The sequence below is a fragment of the Dasypus novemcinctus genome, chromosome 30 (assembly GCF_030445035.2).
Source record: "Dasypus novemcinctus isolate mDasNov1 chromosome 30, mDasNov1.1.hap2, whole genome shotgun sequence".
Taxonomy (NCBI): domain Eukaryota; kingdom Metazoa; phylum Chordata; class Mammalia; order Cingulata; family Dasypodidae; genus Dasypus; species Dasypus novemcinctus.
Genome location: NC_080702.1, coordinates 8,413,797 through 8,425,850, shown reverse-complemented (window position 1 = coordinate 8,425,850; position 12,054 = coordinate 8,413,797).

Sequence of the window (12,054 nt, the reverse complement as noted above, 5' to 3'; positions counted from 1 at the left end):
GTGATTTCTGTATATGTCTATTAGGTGTAGTTTCTCTAAAGAATTATTTCAGGTCTTTGTTTCTTTATTAAGCCTCTGTTGAGATGTTCTCTCTAATGGAGATAATGATGTATTAAAATTCCCTACTATGATTGTAGAAGCATCTAATTCTCTCCTTAGTTTGTCACTGTTTCCCTTGTGTATTTTGGGGCGCCCTGGTTAGGTGCATAAATATTTAAGATTGTTTTGTCATGACAGATTACACCTTTTATAAATATGCATGTCCTTCTTTGTCTCTTACAAAAATTTTGCATTAAGAGTCTATTTTGTCTCATATTAATATAGCTACTCCTGCCCCTTTTTGGTTATGGTTTGGGTGCAAAAATCATTTTCCAACCTTTCACTTGCAACCTCCTTACATCCCTGGCTCTAACATGAGATTGTGTAGACAGCACATAGATGGATCATTTTACTTTACCATTCTACCAATCTGAGTCTTTCGATTGGAGATTTTAATTCACTAACATTGTGTTATTACTGTAAATGCAATAATTAATTTAGTCATTTATCTTTAGGTTTATATATGTCTTATTTTATTTTTACTTTGCTATTTATCATTTTAGTTACTTTTACCAATAAACTTCCTTTCTACATTCTCCTTCAACGCTCTCTCCTGTTTTGTTCCTTTCAACCTGCAGCACTCCTTTTATTATTACTTTCAAGGCAGAACTCATGTAGACAAACTTTCTCAATCTCTGTTTATCTATAAATGTATTAGCCAAAGGGGTGCTTATTCAAAATAGAGAAATCTGTTGGCTTATATAAAGGGTATTTATTTGGTGTAGAAGTGTACAGACACCAGGCCATAAAGCATAAGTTACTTCCCTCACCATAGTCTACTTCCATGTGTTGGAGCAAGATGGTTGCCAAAGTCTGCCAGGGTTCAGGCTTCTGGGATTCCTCTCTTCCCAGATCTTGCTTCTCTTTGGGCTCAGGTCCTCTATTTCCTCCACAAGGTCAACTGTAGACTCTGAGGCTTTCTAGGCTTTGTTTCTTTCCACAGGGTTAGCTGTAGACTATCAGGCAAATGGCTCAGTCTCTCTCCCAGGGATTCTGCTGTGTCTAAGGAGATGTCTCTATTCCTCTGTGTTTTTCTGGTTCAGGTCCTCTCTTACCAGGGTTTGCTTCTCTTTCCTCTGTGTGTTTACTTCCTGCTGCTTCAGCTCAAGGATTCAGTTCAATGCTCCAGCATCAAACTCCAAATCAAAACTTCAATGTCAAAATCTCCCAGGATCAAAAGGCTTCAACTCTGTCCTGTGTCATGCCTTTTATCTGTAAGTCCCCACCCACCAAGGAGCAGGGACTCAATGCCCTACTGGCACAAGGGGTTAACTGATTACTTAAGTAATCAAGTAAACCTCTGAATGCGATATAATCTAATATGCCTAGGAAAAAAAGTTCAGTTTACAAATATAATCCAATATTTCTTTTTGGAATTCATCAATAATATCAAACTGCTACAATGAATACATTGAAATCTCCCTCATTTTTGAAGGGCAGCTTTGCTGGATACAGAATTCTTGGCCAGCAGTTTTCTTCTTTTAGCACTTTATGTTATACTACTGCCTTCTTACCTGCATGGTTTCAGATGAGAGACCAGCACTTAATCTCATTGTGCTCCCTGTATATTTGCTGGATCTGTTTTCTCTTCCTGCTATCAAAATTCTTTTTCTTGAGCATTTGACAATCTGTTAAGTAGGAATCTCAGGGTAGTCCTGTTAGTATTTATTCTGTTTGCAGTGTCCTGTGCTTTCTGGACATGTACATCAGTATTTATTCTGTTTGTAGTGGGCTGTGCTTCCTGGACATGTATATCCATGTGCCTCATAAGACTTGGGAAAATTTGAACCACTATTTCCTCCAACACTCCTTCTGCCCCCTTTCCAATCTCCTCTCCCTCTGGGATGCCTTAAAAGTGTATGTTTATGTGTTTTGTGTTGTCATTCAATTTCCTGAATCCCTGCTTAATTTTTTCTGTATTTTTAATCTATTTATTCTACTATCTGTGTGAGATCAGCTATTCTATCTTCAACATCATTAATTCTTTCCTCTGCCTGTTCAAATCTGCTATGTGCTTTCAGTGTATTTTTAATTACTTGAATTGTGACTTTAATCACTATCAGATCTGTTATCTTTTTAAAATGTGTATGATTTCTTCTCTATGTTCCAGTCTCTTCTTAATATCCTTTATCTCTTCCCTCACTTCATTAAGTTTATTCATGATATTTATTTGGACATCTTTATTAGTTGTTCCACATTCTGCATCTTCTCCTGCTTTTTCATTTGTTCATTATACTGGGCCCTATCTTTCTGTTTCTTAGTATGGCTTGTAATTTTTTGCTGGTATATATCCATCTGTTTATCTTAATGGGCTTATTAAGTTGGTTAACTTCTCTTTCTAGTCTAGGGTTTTATTTCATTTTGTTTCATGATAAGTGTCCTCTTTGACACTTGGTTCCACTTATTCTATGTCTTCCTACAGTTTTTGGAGGAGTAGTACAGCCTGCCAACCTCTCCTCTGCCATCTTGGATTTCTTATGCTGTTACTACTTAACTGTACATCCCCAAATAGCTAATATTTTGGCTCTATATTTTATATGTGCAATTATAGTATATTGATTCTAAAGTATCTGGGAACCTTTACTTTAATGATGTCTTTAAGATATATCTGTGCAATTATATCTATATGCGGTTTGTTCCTTTTTTATTGCACTATGGTTTTTAAACATGAATAATCCACAATTTTTTTATTAATTGTATTCTTGATAAACATTTAAATTTTTAAAAATATTTTACATATTAAGAGCACAGTCTCCTCTGAAAATTCTCCAGTTTTCAAACACTTTCTGTGTTCTATAATTCCAGAAGTAGAAGTACTGAGTCATAGGATACCATTATTTTTCTCTTCTTTTTTGAGGAAAAATAAATTTATTTTTAGTCAAACACATGCACATATATTGAGAAGTATTTATCATTTTCAGGAATTTTCTGAAAATTTTTCTAAAGAATCTTATGTCCCCTTCCCCAGGCTTGGTATTGGACATTTCTCCAAGAAGCCTTGAATCACATCTGTCAACCATGTGAAATCTAAGCCACCTCTTGATATAGATGTGGAGTGGACACAACTTTTCCAGGGTCCACAGGATGAAGGAATAGACTATGGGTTAGAGTGGACTTACTGATATTCTATTCATGAACTATTGTGATTAGTAATGAAAGAAAATGTGGCATTGGTATGGAGAAAGTGGCCATAATGGCTGCTGAGGGTAGGGAGTGGGAGGAAGAGAAGTGATGAGGGGGCATTTTCAGGACTTGGAGCTGTCCTGGGTGGTACTGCAAGGACAGTTACCGGACATTGTATGTCCTCCCATGGCCCACTGGATGGACTGGGGAAAAGTGTAAACTATAATGTGGACCATTGACCATGTGATGCAGCACTGCTCAGAGATGTATTCACCAAGCACAATGAATGTCCCATGATGATGGAGAAGGTTGTTGTTATGGGAGGAGTGGGGTGAGGTGGGTGGGGGGTATATGAGAACCTCATATTTTTTGAATGTAACATTTAAAAAAAAGACAAAAAAAGAAAAAAGAAAAAAAATGGTGTTCTACTATAGAATTTTTGTGACCAGTAATGAAAGAAATTGTAGCATGGTGGCCATGGTAGATGCTGAGGGCAGGGAAAGGGAAGAAGAGATGTGATGTGGTGGCATTTTTGGGACTCAGAGTTGCCCTAAATGATATTGCAGGATAGATGCAGGACATTACATATCCTGCCATAATCCACTGAATATAGTAGGGTAGAGTGTAAACTACAATGTAAACTATTATCCATGTGGTGCACCAGTGCTCCAAAATGTATTCATCAAATGCAATTAATGTGCCACAATGATGAAAGAGGTTGTTGGTGTTGGAGGAGTTGGGGGGTGGGATGTGGAGCATATGGAAACTTTATTTTTTTTAATGTAACAATTTTTGAGATCTATATGTTTTCAAAAAATACAGTAAAAATAAATAAAAATAGATAATATATAGCAATAATTATAAAACTGTGCTTTTGTAGCCTATGATGTGATATATATGACAATAAAATGCCAAAAAGAGGAAGAGAGAACTGAGCTGCACAGAGCAATGTTTCTATATCTCACTAGAATTGCCAATATAAATCTGAAGCTGATTCTGTTAAGTGTTTAAGGCAAACCCTAGAGCAACCACTAAGAAAAATAACTGAAAAAATAGAGTGAAAATACCATTAAAGGATAAAATATTATACCAGAGAATATTTACAGAATGCAAAAGAAAGCAGTAAAGTAGGAATATAGGGGAAATGACATGTTATAGCAACACAACTATATTAGTAATAACATTAAATGTGAATGGAAGAAAAACAATCCAAAGTCAGAGATTAGCAGGCTGGATGAAAAACACAATCTAAATATACGCTGCTTACAGGCTGCTATGGGTGCTGCTGGAGCCTGAGGGGGTGGAAGGGTTTTCCCCAGGGCGAACTGTGTGCTCTGTGCCCTGCTGGCTCCAGACTCCGGGACCTCTGTCAGGCCCCCCGCCTCTGTTTTCCTGCAGTCCCCTCTCTCATACAGCAGGATCAGTATGGTGGCTTCCCTTTCCTCTGTGTCTCTCTTTCTCTGTCTCTCTAACACCCAGCAAGAGGGTGGAGATTCAGCATGAGCCATGCCTTACTGACATAGCCCAGTCAACAGCAATCTCATTAGGTGATCTTGAGTGAATTTCATGCAAAGACTTCCACCCCCATAGAAATAGGTTAGTTTAAGAACATCATCTTTCTCTCTTTGGGATTCATAAAGAACAAACTGTCACAATGGTGAAGATAGGTATCGTTGACAAGGTTAAACATCTGCAAAGATGTGAATATGGGTAAGGAGGCTATTGTGGATACTCTCAAAGTAAGCAGCCCAGGGAGAACTGGATGCTTCCCTATCATGTTCAAGGACCAAAAAGCTAGAGTGGAGTTAGACAGGAGAAAGTATTAGAGGATAAGGTCAGAGAAGTAATGGAAGGGCCATGTAGGCTTTGTGGGAGATTTTAAGGATTTTAGTATTTACTCTGCATGAAGTTGGTTAACATTTCAAGGTTCTGAGCAGATAAATAATAGTATCTTACTTCAATTTTAAAAGAGCTCCAACCATTTGTGCTGGCAATAAATCTTTTGTAGAGGGTAAGAAGTTAGAAACATAGAGTCCAGATAGGAGATTGTTGCCAATATTGTGTCTTGACATGACAGTGTTCAAGGTGGTAGAACTGGTAGAAATCTGGATACATTTTGAGTTAGAACTAGCAGAATATGCTGAAAGATTGAATGTGATATATGAAAAAAGGAGAATGATAAGTATTACAATAAATTTTTCAACTTATCAGTCAGGATGTTCATGGTTGTTGGAGGAGTAGGTTAGAGGGATTATTAAACTTAGGTGTTTGATTTGGGACATTTTGAGTTTTTGATGTCTTTTAGACACACAGGAAAAGATACTCTCTAGGCAGTTACATATGAGTATGGAATTTTGGGCAGAATCTGATTGCAGCATAAATGTAAGAGTCATAGCCATATAGACAGCATATACTGCCAGGAAAATGGATGATATCACCCTCCCTCCCACCCAAATCAGTGCACACAGAAGAGGTGAAACCTATAAAATAAAAGCTGTGATATTCCAACATTAAATGGTAAGAGAGAAAAAGAGAAGATGGGAAGTGACTGAAAGGGAGCAAACAATAGAGGAGAAGGAAAATTGGGAAAGTAAAACAATGGCAGGTAATCTGGGTAAAGAAGACAAGGAAAACAGAAAGATGGTAGGATCAGTGGGTTGAATGGATACAAAGCACAGGACAACATCAGCATTTAAAATAGGAAAGATGACAAGTCAAACTTTGGTAGCCCATGACTATTAGATTTTTGAAAATATCAACATATTAAAAGATTACAGGAGAAACACATATGATCACCTTAATATATGAATAACATCTCTTTTAACAAATACTTAAATCATACTTATTAGGTGCTTTTAAATACTTGGAAAGTACTAACCCAGGTAATTTTTAAAAGGAACTACGAGACAGGTTCTATTTTGCAGGCAAGGAAATGGGGCCCAGAGGACTGCCTAAGGTCTCCACATATCAAGTTTTGTGCCTATGGTTACAAACTTAATACATGGAGGAGTCAGGCTTGGCTCCAGAGTTAGGGTGCTAACTCTCAAAAACTGTTTATGATAATACCTGCAATAATTTAGTAACAGAAGGTAATTTCCTGTATCTAAAATGGGTATTTACCAAAATCCTATAGTGAATATTAATCCTAATTAGAGGTTAGAAGCAATTCATTAACATTATGAAATGAAGGTATATGTCAAATTCTTCTTTCCAAATATGAATACAACAGTATCTTCCATCTGAGATGGTATTTTACAATGTGACCTTGACATACATGTAGGATCAGTCTATGTCCTTTCCCCTTGAATCTGTGAGGGCTGTGTCTCTTAGACCAAGTGAGATCTGCCCAGCTGAGTCTTTACTAAATTCATGACCAACAAAATCATAATCTAAATGGTGGTTTTAGCCCCAAGGCTTTGGGTAACTGGTTATACAACAATAGTAACCATAATAGGATACCACTTATACTTGGCATATTCTACTAGACCTGGCTTACAGAGTAAGATAAGGAAAAAAGATGAAATGTATAAGGATTGGTTGCATAAGTCAGTCCAATGTATGTACTTTCACTCTGTAAATGGTAAAAAAATCTACAGATAAAGTGTTAGGATGAAAAAGCTACAGTTTATAAATTTGATAGATGCTAAAATCAGTATATGAGGCAGCGGACTTGGCCCAGTGGTGAGGCGTCTGTCTACCACACGGGAGGTCTGCGGTTCAAACCCCAGGCCTCCTTGACCCGTGTGGAGCTGGCCCATGCAGAGTGCTGATGCGCGCAAGGAGTGCCGTGACATGCAGGGGTGTCCCCCATGTAGGGGAGCCCCACGCACAAGGAGTGCACCCCGTAAGGAGAGCCACCCAGTGCGAAAGAAAGTGCAGCCTGCCCAGGAGTGGCGCCGCACACGGAGAGCTGACACAGCAAGATGACGCAACCAAAAGAAACACAGATTCCCATACCTCTGACAACAGAAGCGTACAAAGAAGACGCAGCAAATAAACACAGAGAACAGACAACCAGGGTGGGGGGGAGGGGGGAAGGGGAGAGAAATAAATAAATTTTTAAAAAAATCAGTATACGAAAGTCAATTATATTTCTGTAAACCAGCAACATTAAAAAATATAACTTAAAAATTAACTGGGAATGAACATAAAAAGACATTATTTAAGGTAATTTAATCTTGTGTGATACAGAGACTTGAAAATAGTAGCTTTAAATGTGAAAACTTCTTCCTTTCTCAATTAACACTTAGAAAGTGACCATGAATTTCAATAGGGTGAACCTTTCACCCTATTCTGATGCTCTTTGTTCCCATTCACTAGGACATACTTATTTTGTGCATTTTTGGAACAGTGTTGAAGCAGGCAAAGTTCATGGGATGGGATAAAGAGAACAAAGAGATGGAGATGGAAATCACTCTCAGATTTTACTGGTAAGCACATGAGACACTTTGAGAAAGTATGGGGAGTGTAGAGTAGTTGGGAAATCATGGAAAAGATATCTCAACAGAATGAACATATTATATTAGTTCTCTCCAAATTTATCTATGGAATGAATGCAACTTTATTCAATATATAAAATTCATAAAGCAAACAAAGGGCTAAGAATAACTAAAGATGGGAATTTTCTTGTCCAGATATCAGGTTTTTAAAAAAATATTTGGTAACATTTTAATTTTAAACAAATCAAGACTGAATGGTTTTGCCTCATAGACTGTGGTAGTTTGGGACTGTTGCATGCACCACAGAAGATAGTGTTTCTAAAGTTAATCCATTTCTGTGGGTGAAGAACCATTTGATGAGGTTTCTTTAGTTAAGGCATGACCCAGCAGAGTTCTCAATCCTATTACTGGGGTCCTTCATAAATGGAATGAACATAGAGAGAGAGAACAAGAGAATGCACAGAAGCAAGAAGCCAAAATGAATGAAACCCAGAAGAGAAGTTGCTACCATGTGCCTTACCATGTGGCAAAGGAAACAAGGATCTCCAGCAGCTGAACTTCAGGAAGAAAGCAACACCTTGATGATGCCTTGATTTGGACATTTACCCAGACACTAACCATAAGCAATAAATTCCCATTCCTTAAGCTGAACCTGTTTCAAAATATTGCTTTGAGCAGCCTAGGAAACTAAAACAGATTTTTATAAGAGAAGAGTGGGGGTGCTGCTGCTGAAAACACACACACAAAAAAAGTGAAAATGGCTTTGGAATTGGTCATGAGTAGAGGCTGGAAAAACTGTTGAGCCATTGGATATAAAGATTGCTTTGAAGAGACTGTTGGTAGATATATGGAAGATTACGATACTTCTATTTATACCTTAGATAGAAATGATGAATGTTATTGGAAATTTGGGAAGAAACACATTCTTTCTTTTAAAGTGGCAAAGAACTTGGCAAAATTAAGTTCTTATTATGGGTGGAAGGCAAAATTTGAGAATGATGAAGTTGGATATTTAAGTGAGGAGATTTTGAAGTTAAGTTTGGAAAATGCAGACTGGTTTCTCCTTGCATTTGATAAACAAATGGAAGAGTAACAGGATAAGCTGAGAACTGAACTCCTGGGAACTAGGATATAAGACTTTTATATCTAACAGATTATGCTCTTCTGGGTATCAGATTTGTTGAAACCAATGACCATTATTTTCCTTCCGATTTCTCCTCTGGGAATGGGAATGTTTTTCCTATGCCTCTTCCTTTGTATATTGGAAGCAGTTAACTTGTTCTTTAGTTTTCATAGGTTCACAGCCAGACAGGAATTGTGATCCAGGACAGACCACACCAATCACGGATTTTGATGAGACTTTTTACTTAGTATTGTTACTGAAATGACTTAAGGATTTGGGGATATAGTAAGGGCATGAATGTATTTACTTATAGAAAGAACATAGGTTTTGGGGGTCCACAGGGTAGTATATGGTGGTTTGAAGCTGTAGGTACACCAGAAACACATGTTCTTAAATTTAGTCCATTCCTGTGGGTGTGAATATCCATTGTAAGTAGAAATTTTGATGATGTTCTATCAGTTAAGATGTGGTTCACCTCAATCAGGATGGGTCGCAATCCTTTCACTGGAGTCTTCTATAAGCAGAATGAGATTCAGAAGAGAGAGAAAGTCACAGAAGCAAGATGCTGGACATTAAACAAAGCCTGAAAGAGAAGGCAGGGACCAGGAGAGGCTACTATGTGCCTTCCCACATGGCAGAGAAGCCAAGGATCCCTGGCAGCCAAGCGCAAAATGCCACAGAGTTTGAGGAGAAAGCATCATCTTAAACATGTCTTGATTCAGACTTTCTTTTAGGTTCAAACTCATAAGCTAATAAATTACCATTGTTTAAGCCACTCATTTAATGGTATTTGCAACAGCAGCCCAGGAACCCATAACAGATTTTTATAAGATAGGCTATATGAGAATGCATTCTGAAAAATTTGATGGCATCAAGCATTGATGGGACTGAAGGGCTGCTAGGACACATATCCTACTGTTGGTTGTGCAAACATAGAAGCGTATTTTGCCCTTTATCTAATAAAGTTAACAATGTCTTGTATTCACTATAGCATTTGAGATTATTTTATGAAGACCAAAAAAAAGAAAGTTGATGTTTGTAAACTAATCTATTCTTCTGGATATGATACCTGTCAATTGTATTGAATTCAGTTAAGGGGTTTTAATTAGATTACTTGCTAAGATTGCTTTAGGGCTTTTGATTGTACAACATCCACGAGGTATGAGTCAGGTTGAGCCCCCACCCCCTTGCTGGGTCGCATATAAATGGACTTACTTGGAAAGACTGAGGGAAATAAGGGAGCTGTCGTGTTTTTTTTAAAAGAAGCTTTAGATTACATAAATGTTACATAAAAATATAGCAGATTCCCATATGTCCCACCCTCTCCCCCTCCCACACTTTGCCACATTAACAACATCCTTCATTAGTGTGGTACATTTATTAGACCTGATTAACACATATTGAAGCATTGCTACTAGAAATGAACTATAGTTTACATTATAGTATACAATCTGCCCTGCACAATTTTATAAGTTAGGACAAAATGTATAATGATCTGTATCCACATTGCAATGTAATGCAGGACAATTCCTATGTCCCAAAAGTGCCCCCAGGTTATAACTATTCTTCTGATTCCTTACCTCAGAACCTCTGGCAGCCACTGCATTTATACCAAAAATAACAGTTCTTCCATTGCTACAATAATAGTAACTCTACAGTAGAATAATAAGCCTACTTTTGTCTATTGTTCATTCCCCAATCTTGATGCCCACTTTGTTTCTAATTAAGAGGCAACTTAGATCACCTGAGGTGGGTGGATGGAGTTATCTTTCTTGAGGTTGCAGATACTCTATTCCTTGGGTTGGGTGTTGTCAATCATGATCTCCTTTCTAGTTGTCCTGGGTGATTCTTATGAACTGGAGAGTAAATGTTAGAATTCTGCTGATTCATGACTCAACCAGCATATGAAAAGACCAAAGGTTTAAGTCTCTGGGCCATATATTTAATAAGTGTATGGTAATTATACATTCAAATAAAAGGGGCAGAAGAGCCATGTATAGGGAAACTATAAATGAGTCTACCTCAGTTATACCCTGGAGCAAAAATTCCAAAGTAAGGCCCACTGACAGGGTGCTTGTCTGCCTTGCTGATTGTGTCTAGTTATCTCTAGGGCCACCAGGGGCCCTACTATTTGAGGCACTGTTTCCTGCCACAATGAGATGCTGCTGAGACATGCATTAAGTATACCCTTTGGAATGACCTCCAGACTCACTTTGAAATCTCTTAGCCATAAAAACTCATTTATATTTAATATTTCCCCATTTTAGTCAAAGTCTTTTCTAAATGCCTTGTTAGTTGTGGCTTGGAAATAATCCCTCGGTGCCAGGGAGGCTCATACCCAGCAGTCATGTCCCACACCAAAGAGACGGTAGTGCATTTATATGCTGAGTTTTACTTAGAAAGAATCCACATTTGAGCAACAAGGAGGCTTTCAGGAGGTAACTCTTAGGTAACATAAAATACTGGGCTAACTTTGAATTTCACAAGAAAACTATCATAAGTACCGTCATCAACATCAAGGACCTGGCATAATGGCCTGTCTTCCTTCATCAGGTATGTCCTAGTGGGATTCTTGCCATTCTATTACAGAATGTAGCAGGAATCCTCAGGATGGGAATTCAATATTTTCTTTGCTTATTGTGTGGGTCCCCACCCACTGAGACACGCCCCATGAATACTTCAACATACACATATGTCTTAGAGGCATAACCCACATGTGCTGCTCCCCACATATTCATCCATCACAAACACTCCACAGCAGTGATCCTCCCCTGCCACTGTTGTGACTTTTCTCTTATCCTAAACTGCTCCAAAAAGGAAGTAAAAAAAAAACAAAAACAAAATCAAATTAATAGGAAAGTAAAATAACAATAATTTTTAAAAATAATGAAAAAATTTAAAAATGTGAATTAAATAAAAAACTTTTATACATTGTCTTTCAATACTGTAAGCCTTGTTATGTTGTAGGTACAGTGGCAATTTCTTCTGTATGTTCCCCCAGTGTCTTATTTTTCTCACTTTAACTTCAAAGAAGCTTTAGGTTACAGATAAGTCACATAGAAAATATAAGGGATTCGCATATATCCAATACCCTCCCACTTTTCCACTCTCCCCTATAAATAGCATTTTACATGTGGATGGTACATTTATTACAAGTGATGTATAAATATTGAGTCCTTCCTCCTAACCATGGTCAAGGGTTTACATTATGGTATACATTTTGAACCATACACTTTACAGATTCTGATGAAATATAAAATGGCCTGTATC